The sequence below is a fragment of the Oncorhynchus keta genome, chromosome 26 (assembly GCF_023373465.1).
Source record: "Oncorhynchus keta strain PuntledgeMale-10-30-2019 chromosome 26, Oket_V2, whole genome shotgun sequence".
In the NCBI taxonomy this organism is placed as follows: domain Eukaryota; kingdom Metazoa; phylum Chordata; class Actinopteri; order Salmoniformes; family Salmonidae; genus Oncorhynchus; species Oncorhynchus keta.
The window spans coordinates 31523629-31543449 of NC_068446.1; the positions used below are offsets into that span (position 1 = coordinate 31523629).

The window sequence follows — 19821 nt, forward strand, 5'->3', positions numbered from 1 at the left end:
GAAGCAAAAACGTTTGGTACTCCCTGGATTGGAGGAGAGCAGAGCCCTGCCTGTCTGCCTCCAGCTAAAACTCATTTCATCTCAGTTCTCTCCCCACTAATGAGGGCCCAGCCTAGTGTGGCGACACATCATAGCCAGTGAAAGGAATAGAGGGAGGGATGGATAGAGAGGGGGAAATGTCTTGGTCAATTCACTCTCTTAAAAGGAGGACAGAATTAATGAGTCTGTTCTAGGTACAAAGCTCCCGGGTTGAGGCTGCTACTCGCTCGCTCGCTCACGCTACATGTTTGGAGTGTGTGTGTGTACGTATGTGCCACTTGACCCTGAGCGGTCGTCTGCAAATGCATGCACACAAAGACAGAGGGACACTCACCACCACGCACATACACACAATTTTTTTATTTAACTAGACAAGTCAGTTAAGAACAAATTCTTATTTACAATGACAGCCTAGGAACAGTAGGTTAACTGCCTTGTTCAAGGGCAGAACGGCAGATTTTTACCTTGTCAGCTCGGGGATTCAATCGAGCAACCTTACTAGAGGTCGACGATTAATCGCAATGGCCGATTAATTAGGGCCGATTTCAAGTTTTCATAACAATCGGAAATCAGTCGTTTTGGGCGCCGATTTGCTGATTTTGAAAAATAGTTATTTTTATTTGTTATACCTTTATTTAACTAGGCAAGTCAGTTAAGAACACATTCTTATTTTCAATGACGGCCTAGGAACGGTGGGTTAACTGCCTCGTTCAGGGGCAGTACGACAGATTTTCACCTTGTCAGCTCGGGGGATCCAATCTTGCAACCTTACCTTACAGTTAACCTTACTAGTCCAACGCAATAATGACCTGCCTCTCTCTCGTTGCACTCCACAAGGAGACTGCCTGTTACGCGAATGCAGTAAGCCAAGGTAAGTTGCTAGCTAGCATTAAACTTATCTTATAAAAAACTATCAATCATAATCACTGGTTAACTACACATGGTTGATGATATTACTATATATTATTTGCATATAATCTGACTGAGCATACAAGCATACAAGTATCTAAGTATCTGACTGAGCGGTGGTAGGCAGAAGCAGGCGTGTAAACATTCATTCAAACAGCACTTTCGTGCGTTTTGCCAGCAGCTCTTCGTTGTGCGTCAACCATTGCGCTGTTTATGACTTCAAGCCTATCAACTCCCAAGATGAGGCTGGTGTAACCGAAGTGAAATGGCTAGCTAGTTAACGTGCGCTAATAGTGTTTCAAACGTCACTCGCTCTGACCCTTCTAGTAGTTGTTCCCCTTGCTCTGCATGGGTATCGCTGCTTCGAGGGTGGCTGTTGTCGTTGTGTTGCTGGTTCGAGCCTAGGGAGGAGCGAGGAGAGGGACGGAAGCTATACTGTTACACTGGCAATACTAAAGTGCCTATAGAGACATCCAATAGTCAAAGGTTAATGAAATACAAATGGTATAGAGAGAAATAGTCCTATAATTCCTATAATAACTACAACCTAAAACTTCTTACCTGGGAATATTGAAGACTCATGTTTCAAAGGAACCACCAGCTTTCATATGTTCTCATGTTCTGAGCAAGGAACTGAAACGTTAGCTTTCTTACATGGCACATATTGCACTTTTACTTTCTTCTCCAACACTTTGTTTTTGCATTATTTACTTGAGCCTAAATTGATTTTATTGATGTATTATATTAAGTTCAAATAAGTGTTCATTCAGTATTGTTGTAATTGTCATTATTACAAAAAACAAAACAAAATCAGCCGATTAATCGTCATCGGCTTTATTGGTCCTCCAATAATCGGTATCGGCGTTGAAAAATCATAATCGGTCGACCTCTAAACCTTACAGTTAACTAGTCCAACGCTCTAACCACTAGGCTACCTGCCGCCCCACAAACACACACATGCACAAACACACCTACACACACATCCACAGACACACACACCTACACACACCATACACATACATCCACAAACACACCTACACACACATCCACAAACACACACATCCAAACACACTTACGCACACACATCCACAAACACACACACATCCACAAACAGACCTACACACACACATCCAAACACGCTGACACAAACATCCACAAACACACATACACAGACATCCAAACACACCTACAAACATCCACAAAAACACACACACACCACAAACACTCTTAAAGTTTTGAGACAGTTTGAGCCACCCATTGACTGCAGCATTGAAAGCTGGTGATTGGGCCCACAGAGACCGGCGCTGACCTTTTTCTCAACATGTTTTTGTGAGTCTGTGAAAGCTCGCCGCCCACCGCCACTTCACATTAAATGTCACTGAGTGTCTTAAACAAACCGCCAAAACACAGACAGAGTGACAGGAACAGACAGACCGAGAGCCTCTTTGTCACTAGTCAATCTGGGCACACCACAACAGCTCCACTCCCTCTGACATCTACTGCATTAGAAGTGTGGATATTTTTATATTATATCCTCAGTGGTTTGTGGGAAGAGTACAGGCCCCTGTACACAGACACCGCCTCCCCTGCCCTTCCCCCCCTGACCCGCCCCTTGGTCTTTAATTATATTCCTTTGGCTTATGTCTGGACCGGCCTGGTGGGACTGGATTGGAGTTCAGATGTACAGTACCGTCCTCCACTCCCCTTGTCTCACGGCTGCAGATCTCTCCAGAGATAGAGAAACGCCTCGCCAACAACGGGCCGGACGGACACAGCCGACTGACGCTTAGGTTAATTAAGGTTGAAATCGGGGAGACGATCAGCAGGATGTCAGTCAGGCTCGTAGGGTTTGCCGCGCCCCGTGCTCTTCCCTTCTACTGCTGTGCCGTCTAATATGTAGGGTGTGTGTGTGTGGGTGAGAGTGTGTGTGTGTTTGGTGTGTGTGTACGCATGTGTGTGTGTGCGTGTTTGTGTGTGTGAGAGAGAGAGCGACAGTGACACAGCACATACACTCTCTCCTGTCAGTGTGTGAGGGTTCAGCAGGCAGTGAAAAACACAGCTCACCAAATCCCAGCCAAACACCACAGTGTTCTGCAATATGATTGCTCTGTTACCCAGAAGGAATCTGAAAATAAATATAACTCCAATGGCTGTAAATGAATTCCCATTGGCATGGACAGCTCATAGCGGACGGGTAATCCTTGAAAAATGGACTGGGGTATTAGTGAAGCTGCTTTAAGGCAGGGGACATTTCATATATCACCTACCTGCACTGTGGTTAGGGGCTCAGGGCCATTATCCCCAGGGCTCACATTCAAACAGACTGTACCAGGACTCACTGTGTGGGCATGCGCGCGTGTGTGTGTGTGTGTGTGTGTGTGTGTGTGTGTGTGTGTGTGTGTGTGTGTGTGTGTGTGTGTGTGTGTGTGTGTGTGTGTGTGTGTGTGTGTGTGTGTGTGTGTGTGTGTGTGTGTGTGTGTGTGTGTGTGACTGAGGGGACCAGAAGTCCCCACAAGAATAGTAAACAAACAAAAATGTGACCAACTGGGGACATTATGTTAGTCCCCACAAGGTCAAATACTATTTCTAGGGGGTTTAGGATTAAGGTACACTTAGGTTTAGAAGTTAGGGTTAATTTTCGGGTTGTGGGTGGGGGATCAGTGATGAGTCGATGTAGCATAAGGTTGAGGATGTGGGATGTCACAAAAAGCTTCTCCACCTTGTCTTTCATGTCAAGTGAACGCCGTGATATTTTGTCAGGGCCTCGGCTGATATCAAAGCCTAGGCTTTTGTTGGCAGTGGTTTGTTAGCACACACACAAGGCAACACAGCATCAGCACGACCAGTGCCGAGCTGAGTTGGAGGCTTAGATTGTGCTGGTGTCTGCCAGTGGGTCCTGTACATTCCAACCTCTTTATCTCCCCAGCCTTCTGTTGATAATTACAGCCCTCCACCCGCCTGGCCCCACAGGCCCCCCTCCACCCGCCTGGCCCCACAGGCCCCCTCCACCCGCCTGGCCCCACAGGCTCCCTCCATCCAGCCCCAGCCAGCCAGTTAGACCCTCTAGCCCCAGCCAGCCAGCTAACCCCTCCAGCCCCCCTCCATCCAGCCCCAGCCAACCAGCTAATCAGAGCACAGAGCCAGGGAACAGGGAGCCAGGGAAGATGGAGAGGAATTATCACCTGTAGCAAGAAGGAGGACCCAAGGTCAGGCAGGCCCTGTTCAATTTCACTTTTGATTTGAGCCCACCTCCCCGATTTCAGTGGGCTAACCTCAATTTCCACCGCACCTCTCATTCATTTACAATTCCAGAGAGCTCCCTGAACGGAAATTGACGATTCAATTTTTAAATTAAACTCGGGAGTCCTTTCTGGAATTGACTCCCCGGCCCACTATCGTCGTCCTGGTCGGCTGAGTAGAGCCAATTTTTCCGCTCCTGTGGAGACACGGGGGCGGGATGGCCACCGTCCGTGCCCCCACACGAGATGCCCCCCCCCCCACACACGAAAAACACCACACTCTCCTTTCCACCCCCTTTCGCTTTTCTCATCAGCAAAAAAATAAAAAATACCTCACACTGACAGTTTGTGTCGCCATGAGGCGTTTTACCCTCGCTCACTCGCTGTTGGATGTTGAGCAATTTAAAAATGATCTATGCAAATGTAATTTCACTGTGTCTCATCTCACACGGCCAATTAATAAAGTCTGGAGCTGTTCTATAACCATAAATTAACCCAGGCTAGATATAAAAACTACTGTAGATGAATGTGTTTTTGTATCACTGCCTAATTGCTCTAGGACTCCGGTGGGGCCAATCCAGTTCCATTTCTAAATGTCTTAGTACTGCAACTCAATCTTTCATTTACGAACTACATTGTTTTCCTTAATTGTGTCAAATAGACTGTATACCTATTAACAGGGGAAGTTGGAAGATTTGCCTCAGTCTCTCTCACTAGACTTTACTCTAAAGAGGCATAAGCTGGTACATGAAGCCATGAAGTTAAATATGGACAGATGGAAAGGCATGGCACAGAGAGAGGAAGAGCGAAAGAGAGAGAGAACACCCCCCCCCCCACACACACACACACACACACACACACACGAGGAGCAGTAAGAAGAGAGAAAGAGCCTATATGACCAAACAGCACATCATCATCACCAACAATGCAACCCGTTGTCTCTCTCCAACGATTGTTCTCTCTGCCGAGGGTGAGAACACTAATCCGCATGGAGCTGGGAGTTGGAAGGATTCTCTCTAAGTATCCTAATTAGGGGGAGTTCACTAATGGAATGGAATAAGTAAAGAAGCTGCCTAACACAGTGTGCTGGGTATTGTGTACGTGCTGTAGGTGCCATATGAATCTTTAATACAGGGCTTAATGGAGAGAGAGGGATGGAGGACAGAAGAAGCTCTTCCAGAGGTTAGTGAGACCCCCTATTACTGATAAACTGCAGCCCCCGAGGATCAAACCAAATTCGCTACAGTTCCTCGCCGAACGATCGTCTCTCCTTTGAGAGACTCACAGAGAGGAACTAAAAAGAAAATCTCTTTGTATTAAGCAAACACTAAGGGGTTGGTTGAGGTGGCAAGATAAAAATGGATAATGGATCTTTCCAGGTGACGAATTTCATAATCGCTTCGCTTAATACACATCCTGCCTAAACCGGTCATGCTACATCATTTTAATTATTCGCACAGGAGCCTAATTAGTTGTATCCGTGGAACCAGAGGCTAACGTACACCTAATTAGGCTGTTATCAAAGCCCGCTGCAACCAGACGATGTTGAGGCCTAGGTACCACTAACCTCACCCATCTAACCCCTCACCCTGCCATGGAACGGTGAGAAAGTAGAGGGCTTTCAACTTCTGTTCTGTTCACAACCAAATTCATTCTCTCTCAAACGGATGGTCTTTGCCACCTCTCAATGCTGTCCAAGTGTGTGTGTCTGTGTGTGTGGTTGTGTGTGACTGCTCTGTGTCAGCTGTCATGTATCAATAAGTGGCCATATGTCCATGACCATTGAAATGTTTGAATCCTTCTCGACTGTAATGCGATTTGTGGATTCAAATAAAGTTTTACAATGTGTGTGTGTGTGTGTCTGTGTGTGTGTGTCTATCTGCCATAATATAGACTAAGTGTTGCTACTAGTCGATTCCAGTTAGGTAAATGACGTGTGACAGTGGGAAAAATGGTTAGTGGTCCAATCTGAGTGTTATCAATAGCCAGCCTACAGCTTAATACGTCATTCAGATGTATCATGTGACGACATGTGGATTAACACCAGCTAACTACAGGCTCAACGGTTAGAGCCGCTGCCCTATCCCAGTAGAACGATCGATGTCTGAACTCACTGGGATGATTATCTGAAAGTACAGTAGAGTGTATTAGCTAGTGATATCCACAAGACTAGCCTCTAATGGAAAAGTGTGGACATGTTTCATTTTCTGGTTGTGTCTTCACATAGGTGTCCTCTGGGAAAATACTATGGAAATGTTACTGCAAAGGGAGAACTGCTTCAGGCATAGATTATTCCCAAACTGATCAGTCTTTCTGTCATCACATCAAGAGCAATATCCTGAAAGCTGTACGAGGGAGAGACATAGACTAGGCCTACAGCACTATCAGTGAAAACATGAACAAAACAACAAGCTCTAGCCTACAGCACTATCAATGAAAACATGAACAACTCAACATGCTCTAGCCTACAGCACTATCAGTGAAAACATGAACAACTCAACATGCACTAGCCTACAGCACTATCAATGAAAACATGAACAACTCAACATGCACTAGCCTACAGCACTATCAGTGAAAACATGAACAACTCAACATGCTCTAGCCTACAGCACTATCAATGAAAACATGAACAACTCAACATGCACTAGCCTACAGCACTATCAGTGAAAACATGAACAACTCAACATGCACTAGCCTACAGCACTATCAGTGAAAACATGAACAACTCAACATGCACTAGCCTACAGCACTATCAGTGTGAAAACATGAACAACTATCAGTGAAAACATGCATGCACTAGCCTACAGCACTATCAGTGAAAACATGAACAACTCAACATGCTCTAGCCTACAACACTATCAGTGAAAACATGAACAACTCAACATGCACTAGCCTACAGCACTATCAGTGAAAACATGAACAACTCAACATGCTCTAGCCTACAACACTATCAGTGAAAACATGAACAACTCAAACATGCACTATCAGTGAAAACATGAACCTCAACAGCACTATCAATGAAAACATGAACAACTCAACATGCACTAGCCTACAGCACTATCAATGAAAACATGAACAACTCAACATGCACTAGCCTACAACACTATCAATGAAAACATGAACAACTCAACATGCACTAGCCTACAGCACTATCAGTGAAAACATGAACAACTCAACATGCACTAGCCTACAACACTATCAATGAAAACATGAACAACTCAACATGCTCTAGCCTACAACACTATCAGTGAAAACATGAACAACTCAACATGCACTAGCCTACAGCACTATCAATGAAAACATGAACAACTCAACATGCACTAGCCTACAACACTATCAGTGAAAACATGAACAACTCAACATGCACTAGCCTACAACACTATCAGTGAAAACATGAACAACTCAACATGCACTAGCCTACAGCACTATCAATGAAAACATGAACAACTCAACATGCACTAGCCTACAGCACTATCAGTGAAAACATGAACAACTCAACATGCACTAGCCTACAACACTATCAATGAAAACATGAACAACTCAACATGCACTAGCCTACAGCACTATCAATGAAAACATGAACAACTCAACATGCACTAGCCTACAGCACTATCAATGAAAACATGAACAACTCAACATGCACTAGCCTACAGCACTATCAATGAAAACATGAACAACTCAACATGCACTAGCCTACAGCACTATCAGTGAAAACATGAACAACTCAACATGCACTAGCCTACAACACTATCAGTGAAAACATGAACAACTCAACATGCTCTAGCCTACAACACTATCAATGAAAACATGAACAACTCAACATGCACTAGCCTACAGCACTATCAGTGAAAACATGAACAACTCAACATGCACTAGCCTACAACACTGAACAATCAATGAAAACATGAACAACTCAACATGCACTAGCCTACAGCACTATCAATGAAAACATGAACAACTCAACATGCACTAGCCTACAACACTATCAGTGAAAACATGAACAACTCAACATGCACTAGCCTACAGCACTATCAATGAAAACATGAACAACTCAACATGCACTAGCCTACAGCACTATCAGTGAAAACATGAACAAAAACATGAACAACATCAACATGCACTAGCCTACAGCACTATCAATGAAAACATGAACAACTCAACATGCACTCAACATGCTCTAGCCTACAGCACTATCAGTGAAAACATGAACAACTCAACATGCACTAGCCTACAGCACTATCAATGAAAACATGAACAACTCAACATGCACTAGCCTACAGCACTATCAATGAAAACATGAACAACTCAACATGCACTAGCCTACAGCACTATCAATGAAAACATGAACAACTCAACATGCACTAGCCTACAGCACTATCAATGAAAACATGAACAACTCAACATGCACTAGCCTACAGCACTATCAGTGAAAACATGAACAACTCAACATGCACTAGCCTACAGCACTATCAATGAAAACATGAACAACTCAACATGCACTAGCCTACAGCACTATCAGTGAAAACATGAACAACTCAACATGCACTAGCCTACAGCACTATCAATGAAAACATGAACAACTCAACAATGCACTAGCCTACAGCACTATCAATGAAAACATGAAAACATGAACAACTCAACATTACTAGCCTACAGCACTATCAGTGAAAACATGAACAACTCAACAAGCACTAGCCTACAGCACTATCAATGAAAACATGAACAACTCAACATGCACTAGCCTACAGCACTATCAATGAAAACACTATCAACTGAAAATGCACTAGCCTACAGCACTATCAGTGAAAACATGAACAACTCAACATGCACTAGCCTACAGCCAGACAAAAGCCATCACTACTTTCCATTCCCTAGGCTGATTCACCCACTGAGAAGACAGATATCTCCGGCTATCTCTACCAGGTGATCTACCTATATACTCCACTGAGGATGTCCCTTGCTTTTCTCCTGCTTCTTTCCTTCATCTAAACCCATCTCAGCCGTGACATAATGATCTTCCATGGTGACAAGACACAGCTGAGACGAAGCCAAAGAGCGGGGAATGTTTCACCTCAGCTTGTTCTCTGTTTATCTGCAGATTCTACAGGCACGCTGATCAAAATTCCTCAAACGATGTGAGGAAAGTTCACCAAATGTCAGCTGAGTGAGTCTGTAATGTTTCAAGCCACAATTACAGCCCAGAGTGCATTGCTCTCCAGGAGGCGATGGTTCACAAAAAGCTGGCGTAGCTTTCACCAGCTAGACGCCACAACGCTACCATTAACAATCCACAGACAGACAGACAGTGAAGAACAGCACTCTATTCTCAGTCTCACAGTGTATTAGTGTCTAGTTGAACAGTAATAGTGATAATTCTTCCAGACAGATATGATAGGCTGCAGTATTCTGGGGGATATGTCTGTATGTGGCATGTGGTGCAGCTGGTCTAGCTGTCTCCTTAATTGGTACATTTCTTCAGAAGCCATTTCTTATTCTACGAGACGAGAGGCATGCAGGCTGGCTGGCAAACGGAATCTTCTTCCTGGCAACTGACAAGTACCTCTTGACGTGTGATCGTTACCATGGCGATGCTATCGAAGGATCAGGAAGGTTCAGATGGCGTGTGACTCCTGATGGATGTACTGTATGTAGCAACACAGTTACTCAACCAGGGTGCATATTCTCTCCATGTGGTCAGACCACCACCACTTTAGTCCTAGTCAGAGTCCTAGTCAGAGTCATATACCTCAAATCAAATTGTATTTGTCACATGGAGGTATCGATTTTGTCTGACCCATCTACACACAATACCCCATAATGACAAAGTGAAGACATGTTTGTAGACATATTTGCAAAAGTATTGAAAATTAAACACCGAAATATTTCATTTACATAAGTATTCACAACTCTGAGTTAATACTTCATAGAAGCACCTTTGGCAGTAATTACAGCTTTGAGTCATCTTGGGTATGTCTGTATCAGCTTTGCACATCTAGATTTGGGGATTTTCTCCCACTCTCCCTGGCAGATTTTCTCCAGCTCTGTTAAGTTAGATGGGGAGCTGCGGTGAACATTAAGTCTTTCCATAGATTGTCAATGGGATTTAGGTCTGGGCTTTGTTTGGTCTACTCAAGGACTTTCACATTCTTATTCTGAATCCATTCCAGCGTTTGCTTTGGCTGTATGCTTGGGATCAAAGTTACCATGCCACTTAATATAATGTTTACATACCCTACATTACTCATCTCATATGTATATGTATATACTGTACTCATCTACTGCATCTTTATGTAATACATGTATCACTAGCCACTTTAAACTACGCCACTTTGTTTACATACCCTACATTACTCATCTCATATGTATATACTGTACTCAATACCATCTACTGCACCTCGCCTATGCCGTTCTGTACCATCACTCATTCATATATCTTTATGTACATATTCTTTATCCCTTTACACTTGTGTGTTTAAGGTAGTAGTTGTGAAATTGTTAGGTTAGATTACTCGTTGGTTATTACTGCATTGTCGGAACTAGAAGTACAAGCATTTCGCTACACTCACATTAACATCTGCTAACCATGTGTATGTCACAAATAAAATTTGATTTGAACTTTGATTTGCACTGAAGCGGGTTCTCATCAAGAATTTTCTTGTATTTGGCTCCACCACCATACCATGCTTCAAGGTAGGGATGGTGTTAGACGGATGAGCTGTGCCTGGTTTTCTCCAGACATAGTGCTTTGCATTCAAGCCAAAGAGTTCAATTTGTCTCATCAGACCACAGAATTGTTTGCTTTATGATCTCAGAGTCTTTCACAAACTCCAGGCGTGCTGTCTTGTGCCTTTTTGTAAACTCCAGGCGTGCTGTCTTGTGCCTTTTTGTAAACTCCAGGCGTGCTGTCTTGTGCCTTTTTGTAAACTCCAGGCGTGCTGTCTTGTGCCTTTTTGTAAACTCCAGGCGTGCTGTCTTGTGCCTTTTTGTAAACTCCAGGCGTGCTGTCTTGTGCCTTTTTGTAAACTCCAGGCGTGCTGTCTTGTGCCTTTTTGTAAACTCCAGGCGTGCTGTCTTGTGCCTTTTTGTAAACTCCAGGCGTGCTGTCTTGTGCCTTTTTGTAAACTCCAGGCGTGCTGTCATGTGCCTTTTTGTAAACTCCAGGCATGCTGTCATGTGCCTTTCTCAAGAGTGGCTTCCGTCTGGCCACTCTCCCATTAAACTCAGACTGGTGAAGTGTTGTAGAGACTGTTGTCCTATTTGCAGGTTCTTCCATCTCACTCTTCAGTTCTGTCAGAGTGGTCATAGGGTTCTTGGTCACCTCCCTGTCCAAGGTCCTTCTTGCCCAGTTGCTCAGTTTGGTCGGACAGACAGCTTTAAGCAGAGTCTGGGTAGTTCCATATAATGGAGATCACTGTGCCCTTGGAAACTTTCGACAATCTAGAAGATGTTTGGACCCTTTCCCAGATTTTTGTCTCATCTCAATTGTATCTCGGAGATCAACATACATTTCGTTGGAATTCCTGCTCTGACATACACATATAGACAGGCGTGTTTCTTTCTAAATCATGTCCAAACAAATGAATTGGCCACAGGTGGACTCCAATCAAGTTGTAGTGACATCTCAAGGATGATGAAAGGAAATCGGATGCACATGAGTTCAATTTAGAGTATCATAGAAAAGGGGTGTGAATACCTACGTAAATTAGATATAGTATTTCTGTATTTCATATAATTTTTTTACATTTGCTAACATTTCTAAAAACATGTTTTAATTTTGTCATTGTGTGTTGATGGCTGAGAAAAATCTATTTTTAATTCAGACTAACACAACAAAATGTGGAATAAGTCAAGGGGTATGAATACTTTCTGAAGGCACTATATGTACATATCGGTACTGGTAAAGTGACTTGGCAACAGGATAGATAATAGACAGTAGCAGCACCATATGTGGTGAGTATGAAAGTGTGTGAGTGTGTGTGTGTGTGTGTGTGTAGCGTCAGTATGCATGTGTTGGCGTGTTATGTGTGTGTCTGTGTTTGCTAAGTCAAACGACACCGCTGGTTCTGCTCACACTGCCCTACCCTATGCTCTGACCTCTTTCTCCCCTCTCTCTCCAGATGAAATCTCGCGTCTTGTGACGGCCGGCCGCCCAACAACCTGCCCGCTTGACCCTATCCCCTCCTCTCTTCTCCAGACCATTTCCGGAGACCTTCTCCCTTACCTCACCTCGCTCATCAACTCATCCCTGACCGCTGGCTACGTCCCTTCCGTCTTCAAGAGAGCGAGAGTTGCACCCCTTCTGAAAAAACCTACACTCGATCCCTCCGATGTCAACAACTACAGACCAGTATCCCTTCTTTCTTTTCTCTCCAAAACTCTTGAACGTGCCGCCCTTGGCCAGCTCTCCCGCTATCTCTCTCAGAATGACCTTCTTGATCCAAATCAGTCAGGTTTCAAGACTAGTCATTCAACTGAGACTGCTCTTCTCTGTATCACGGAGGCGCTCCGCACTGCTAAAGCTAACTCTCTCTCCTCTGCTCTCATCCTTCTAGACCTATCGGCTGCCTTCGATACTGTGAGTTGGGCATCTCCGGCGCGGCCCATGCTTGGATTGCGTCCTACATGACAGGTCGCTCCTACCAGGTGGCGTGGCGAGAATCTGTCTCCTCACCACGCGCTCTCACCACTGGTGTCCCCCAGGGCTCTGTTCTAGGCCCTCTCCTATTCTCGCTATACACCAAGTCACTTGGCTCTGTCATAACCTCACATGGTCTCTCCTATCATTGCTATGCAGACGACACACAATTAATCTTCTCCTTTCCCCCTTCTGATGACCAGGTGGCGATCGCATCTCTGCATGTCTGGCAGACATATCAGTGTGGATGACGGATCACCACCTCAAGCTGAACCTCGGCAAGACGGAGCTGCTCTTCCTCCCGGGGAAGGACTGCCCGTTCCATGATCTCGCCATCACGGTTGACAACTCCATTGTGTCCTCCTCCCAGAGCGCTAAGAACCTTGGCGTGATCCTGGACAACACCCTGACGTTCTCAACTAACATCAAGGCGGTGTCCCGTTCCTGTAGGTTCATGCTCTACAACATCCGCAGAGTACGACCCTGCCTCACACAGGAAGCGGCGCAGGTCCTAATCCAGGCACTTGTCATCTCCCGTCTGGATTACTGCAACTCGCTGCTGGCTGGGCTCCCTGCCTGTGCCATTAAACCCCTACAACTCATCCAGAACGCCGCAGCCCGTCTGGTGTTCAACCTTCCCAAGTTCTCTCACGTCACCCCGCTCCTCCGCTCTCTCCACTGTCTTCCAGTTGAAGCTCGCATCCGCTACAAGACCATGGTGCTTGCCTACGGAGCTGTGAGGGGAACGGCACCTCAGTACCTCCAGGCTCTGATCAGGCCCTACACCCAAACAAGGGCACTGCGTTCATCCACCTCTGGCCTGCTCGCCTCCCTACCACTGAGGAAGTACAGTTCCCGCTCAGCCCAGTCAAAACTGTTCGCTGCTCTGGCCCCCCAATGGTGGAACAAACTCCCTCACGACGCCAGGACAGCGGAGTCAATCACCACCTTCCGGAGACACCTGAAACCCCACCTCTTTAAGGAATACCTAGGATAGGATAAAGTAATCCTTCTCACCCCCCTTAAAATATTTAGATGCACTATTGTAAAGTGGCTTTTCCACTGGATGTCATAAGGTGAATGCACCAATTTGTAAGTCGCTCTGGATAAGAGCGTCTGCTAAATGACTTAAATGTAAATTTAATGGCGTATGTAGCGTGCGTGTTGGTATGTGTGTGTTGGGGTGTCAGTGTAAGAATGTGTTTTGGTACAGTCCAGTACAAGTCAGTGTAGGAGAGTTATTGAAAACGTGTGTGTGTGTGTGTGTGTGTGTGTGTGTGTGTGTGTGTGTGTGTGTGTGTGTGTGTGTGTGTGTGTGTGTGTGTGTGTGTGTGTGTGTGTGTGTGTGTGTGTGTGTGTGTGTGTGTGTGTGTGTGTGTGTGTGTGTGTGGGCGTGTCAGTGTAAGTATGTGTGAGTGTGTCCAGGTAGCCATTTGATTAGCTATTAAATGAGCTGTTGGTATACTGACACCGCTTGCCATGCGGTAGCAGAGAGAACAGTCTATGGCTTGGAAGGCTTGAGTGTTTTTAGTCATGCGGGGCCAAGCAGTTGTGGTTGAACAGGGAGTACAGGAAGGGATCAAGCCAGAGGTGTGGACTCGAGTCACATGATTTGGACTTGAGTATGACTCAAGTCACAAATTTGATGTATTGAGACTCAACTTAAAATAAAATAACTTCAGGCTTGACTTTGACTTGGAGCCTCAAGACTCGGGACTCGACTTTGACTTGAGACTGATGACTTGAAATAATCTGGCCAGGTTTTGTAATATTTTGTCACTCATTTTGTGGCACAGTCTACGTTGATTACTCTCCATATGCAGACAGAGACAGTATCGCACTTGCAAAAAAACATGATTGGCTAGTGAAACACATACTCAGCCCTTTGATTGGACCAGCAAACTGTCAATTAACACAGGTCGGGTGAGCTAGCGCAGTGAGAAGGTTTTGGGGGGTTGCAAGTGTAATTTCTTTAAAAAAAAAGATCATACATATTTTAATAGGCTACATAGAGTATAGCCTACCATTTGTATTTTAAATGTATACCTTTGCTTATTTATTTGGTCACTAACATTGGCCCATGTCATTGCACCAAATTCTTGTTTCAAAAAGATTTTATCTGTGCTTCAGAACCAAAAAGTTGCACATCTTGACTGTTGACCAATGACCAGTCATCAGCACTGGCAGAGTAAGAAGCACATATTCAGATTAGTGACCAGTAAACACTTGTTTAATTTTCTATGGTTTTGCCTGGCAAAAACAGAGTAACTACGTTAATATTATCCTTATAAAGTACCATTTGGCAATCTGTTACGGACATATCTTTCCCACAACAATAGGCTACCTGGTGTTTTCATTGATCATTTACATATTTCAGCTAGGCCTAGTTTGGGTGGGTTACAATTATATACCTCAGTGGTGGGAACTGGCTATATGTCTAAAGATAGCTGTAACATCACACTACCTTCAATACTTATCCTAATTGAGGTTAGTTGTCACGTTCTGACCATCGTTCGTATGTGTTTTCCTTGTTTTAGTGTTGGTCAGGACGTGAGCTGGGTGGGCATTCTATGTTGTGTGTCTGGTTTGTCTATTTCTATGTTTGGCCTGATATGGTTCTCAATCAGAGGCAGGTGTTAGTCATTGTCTCTGATTGGGAACCATATTTAGGTAGCCTGGGTTTCACTGTGTGTTTGTGGGTGATTGTTCCGGTCTCTGTGTTTTGCACCAGATAGGACTGTTAGGTTTTCGCACGTTTGTTGTTTTGTTAGTTTATTCGTGTACAGGCTCTTTATTAAAGTACAATGAATAACAACCACGCTGCATTTTGGTCCGCCTCTCTTTCACCAGAAGAAAACCGTTACATTAGTTCTGTTCTGATGTCAAGAAGCTGTTTTTGGTCATAGGAAATCATGGCAGAGACATTATGTACAAAAAATTTTAAGATCAGAGTAAAAAAGAAATACAAAATAGCAGAATTGGTCAGGAGCCCATAAGACAGCTGCTATCCATCGCAGCGCCATCTTGTCTCTGGTCCTAGTGTGTGTGAAAACATTCCTCGCATGAGGAACTCTCTAAGCTTACTACCAGCAGTGAAATGAAATCCTCCCACACTGAGCTCTACCATGAGTGACAATCATCATGAGGAAGGAATCAGGTTGGATCTCTCCAGTCTCCACTGAGCAAAGTTCTACAAATGTTAATGTGCTGTAGAATATGAAGACACTGTTTGCCTTTGCCTTCTTTCCAAATCAACAAGAGTCAGCAACAGCACAAATCAGTCATGTAGCCACTGATCAAGTTGATGTCTGCTCTGAAAACCTGTTCATCTTCATCACACAGTGAAGGACATGGAGTTGGTCCGACCACTCATCAAAACGTTCTTTCCTGCTGGATTTCATCATGAGGGCCTGGCAGGTTTAGAATTGTCTCTCTCTGGGTGGGTGGGTTGTCAATTTAGCAGAGTTAATCTCTATCACAATAAATAACACTGATGAAATCTGTGGAATGTTGGCGGTAGTGTGCTGGAATTAAAGAGGAGGAGAGAGGAGAGGATGTTCTTTACGACAGGCAGCAGAGCAGAATGAGGGAAGAAATAAGCCTGGCAGAAACTTGGGAGGGGGGGAAGTGGGGGGGGGGGTCACAGCCATTCCACTAGGAGAGTATCAGATTATGTGAGTCAGGGAGGCAGACAACTGACTGTCATAGCTTTTCTACACGCACGCACACACACACACCACACACACACAGTTTTGGTAACAGAGAGAAAAGAGTGGCTCACATTTCAACGACCAGAAAGATTGAAAACAAAACAGACTAACCAAACTACCAGTGTGCCTTTGCCAAGAAACAATCTACATGAATTTGATTATTTTCTCCGCCGTAATATTTTAGTTAAAGGTCACAGCAACATTTTGTTTTCATTTTTGTAATCACAAATATCTCCAAATGTCTATACTTAGGCAGTACAACAAATATCAAAGCCATCCCCCTTTAAACCTGCAATACAATTCACAATCTGTTCTGTTCTTAGTTCTGCAAAACAGAGTACAGTAATCATCACTTATGTTTCCTGTGCCATAATCTCCATCATCAGTGGATGTAATCCTGATTCAATAACAATACAATGACAGATCCATGGTGTGCTGCTGGGATGTGACTGGACTGTTACAGGTTGTCCGGGGCAAACAACACAAAGGCATCAAGGTCAGTGATGCTGTATGTCATTCAACAGATCCTATCAAACCATTTTAAGATCATCCAATATAGTCTACATGTTCTTCCCTTAATATATTTGTTGTTAATATGATCATCATCATCACCAAGCTTATCATTAAGCTCGGGGAACTGGGTCTGAACCCCGCACTGGGCAACTGGGTCCTGGACTTTCTGACGAGCCGCCCCCAGGTGATGAAGGTAGGAAACAACACCTCCACTTCACTGATCCTCAAGACAGGGGCCCCACAAGGGTGAATGCTCAACTCCCTCCTGTACACCCATGACTGCATGGCCATGCATTCCTCCAGCTCAATCATCAAATTTGCAGACGACACAATAGTTGTATGCCTGATTACCAACAATGGTGAGACAGCCTACAGGGAGGAGGTGAGGGACCTGGCAGAGTGTTGCCAGGAAAATAACCTCTCCCTCAACGACAATAAAACGAAAGAGGGGATTGCGGACTACAGAAAACAGCAGAGAAAGCATGCCCCATCCACATTGACGGGACCGCAGTGGAGAAGGTGAAAAGCATCAAAAAGCATCAAGTTCCTTGGTGTACACATCACCAACGATCTGAAATGTCCACCCACACAGACAGTTTGGTGAAGAAGGTGCCACAGCGCCTCCTCAACCTCAGGAAGTTTAAGAAATTTGTCTTGGCCCCTAAGACCCTCACCAACTTTTACAGATGGAACTGCAACTGCACTACCCGCAACCGCAGGGCTCTCCAGAGGGTGGTGTGGTCTGCCCAACGTATCACCGAGTGCACACTGCCTGCCCTCCAGGACACCCACAGCACACGATGTCACAGCAAGGCCAAAAAGATCATCAAAGACATCAACCACCTGAGCCACTGCCTGTTCACACCGCTACCATCCAGAAGGCGAGGTCAGTACAGGTGCATCAAAGCTGGGACCGAGAGACTGAAAAACAGCTTCTATCTCAAAGCCACCAGACTGTTGAATAGAAATCACTAGCCAGCTACCACCCAGTTATGCAACAGTTATACAACTTAGGGGCTGCTGCCTTATATAGATAGACATGGAATCACTGGTCACTTTAATAATGGAACACTTGTCACTTTAATAATGTTTACATAATGCTTTACTTATTTCATATGTATATACTGTATTCTAATATTAGGACATTGCTCGTCCTAATATTTATATATTTATTAACTCCATTCTTTCACTTTTTGTGAATTGTTAGATATTACTGCAGTGGAGCTAGGAACACCTGCAATAACATCTGCTAAACATGTGTATGTGACCACAATAATTTGATTTGAACATTTGATTTGTTGTGTTTATAGTGTAACATGTTCTACAGGGATTGCATGTCTGTTGTGGGGAACTATTGGTCTGGCTTGGGTTTTTCATTATTGAACTACTGTATAAAAACGGAAAACAGCACAATAATCAATAAGGGCTTTGGAAAAAGACACACAACACAGAATATCCTGATACACACATTATAGATCAGGGATCATCAACTAGATTCAGCCGCGGCTACTATTTCTTTTTGAGCGGACGGTCAGGGGGCCGGAACATCATTACAAATCATTTGTAGACTGCAGATTGACCACAAGAAGCCCAAACAGATATACTGTTAACTAAAACATCATCATTTCAAACCTAGCTTATATCTGTATACGATCACATATACATGTATCTCTCTAATATGCGTGGGACTACTACGGAACAGATTCCCAAAACTAAAAGCACATGGAGCTGATTTGCTGGTGTTTTGACAGTCCTTTATGTCCAGTTATTATATATATTTTAAATTTGGTATACAGTAAATACAGTCACCCCTTCAGTATGGAAAAAGTGTGTGATGCAGGAAACAGGGATAAATGGAGAAGAAGCTTATGGCTGTGAGTTTGAGTCTACGTCACACAGCATAGCCTCATACTATAAAATGTTTAATATCTAAGCTCTTTACCCTATATGCACTTGGAATATGATTTGACACCACACACGACGGAATCCTCTTACTTGCGTCTTTATGAGGTCAGTGAGTGGAGGAAATAGGCACAGTTCAGACAGCTGGGGGGTGTGAGAGAGAGAGAAAGAGAGAAAGAGAGAGAAAGAGAGAGAGACAGAGAGACAGAGAGACAGAGAGAGAGAGAGAGAGAGAGAGAGAGAGAGAGAGAGAGAGAGAGAGAGAGAGAGAGAGAGAGAGAGAGAGAGAAAATAACAGGGAAGGAATGGGAGAGATAAGTATGGGGGTTAGCTGGTGTTCTGGTCTAAGAGGTCCTAGTTCAGTTGATTTCCTTCTGGTATTAGAAGATTAAGGCAAAGATTTTCAGTCCCTCTCCAAGGAATGAAGTCACAGTGAAGTGCACCTGAAATCTGCCATCTTCTTATCCTCAACTAAGAGTTTCCCTCCATCCCTCCTTGTTCCTAAAAAGGCAGTGCCCCCCAAACGGCAGTGGGCCCACTCTGGCCTGCCTGGGCCTCGCGTCATCCTCTGAAAATTACTCTGAGCTAGGCATGAATGACTGTCTACTCAGAAGCCCTGATAAAAGTGTCATTTTTCCACTTCAGCGCTCTGATCTCCTGCTCCAGTCTGTTCCAGTCGGCTCCCGCTCATCCCGCTCGAGATGAACCGGTCAGGGGTTGAACCAGCTCCACATCCTCATAGCCATGGCACTGACAACAATGCACCAAACCCCACCAACAGTAACCCATCCCACTCCTATAGGCTGAGAAAGTGTTGATGCTAACAAAATGGTGACAGGCACTCACTTATGTTAGGAGAGGATGCACAGACCTC

General features: G+C 44.5%; 1 protein-coding gene across 1 annotated transcript in view; it reads right to left on the reverse strand.

The window, feature by feature from the left end:
* The window catches only part of LOC118359253 (plexin-B2-like), a 251134-nt gene that overhangs the window by 67542 nt on the left and 163771 nt on the right, over window positions 1-19821 (reverse strand). The window lies entirely within an intron of this gene.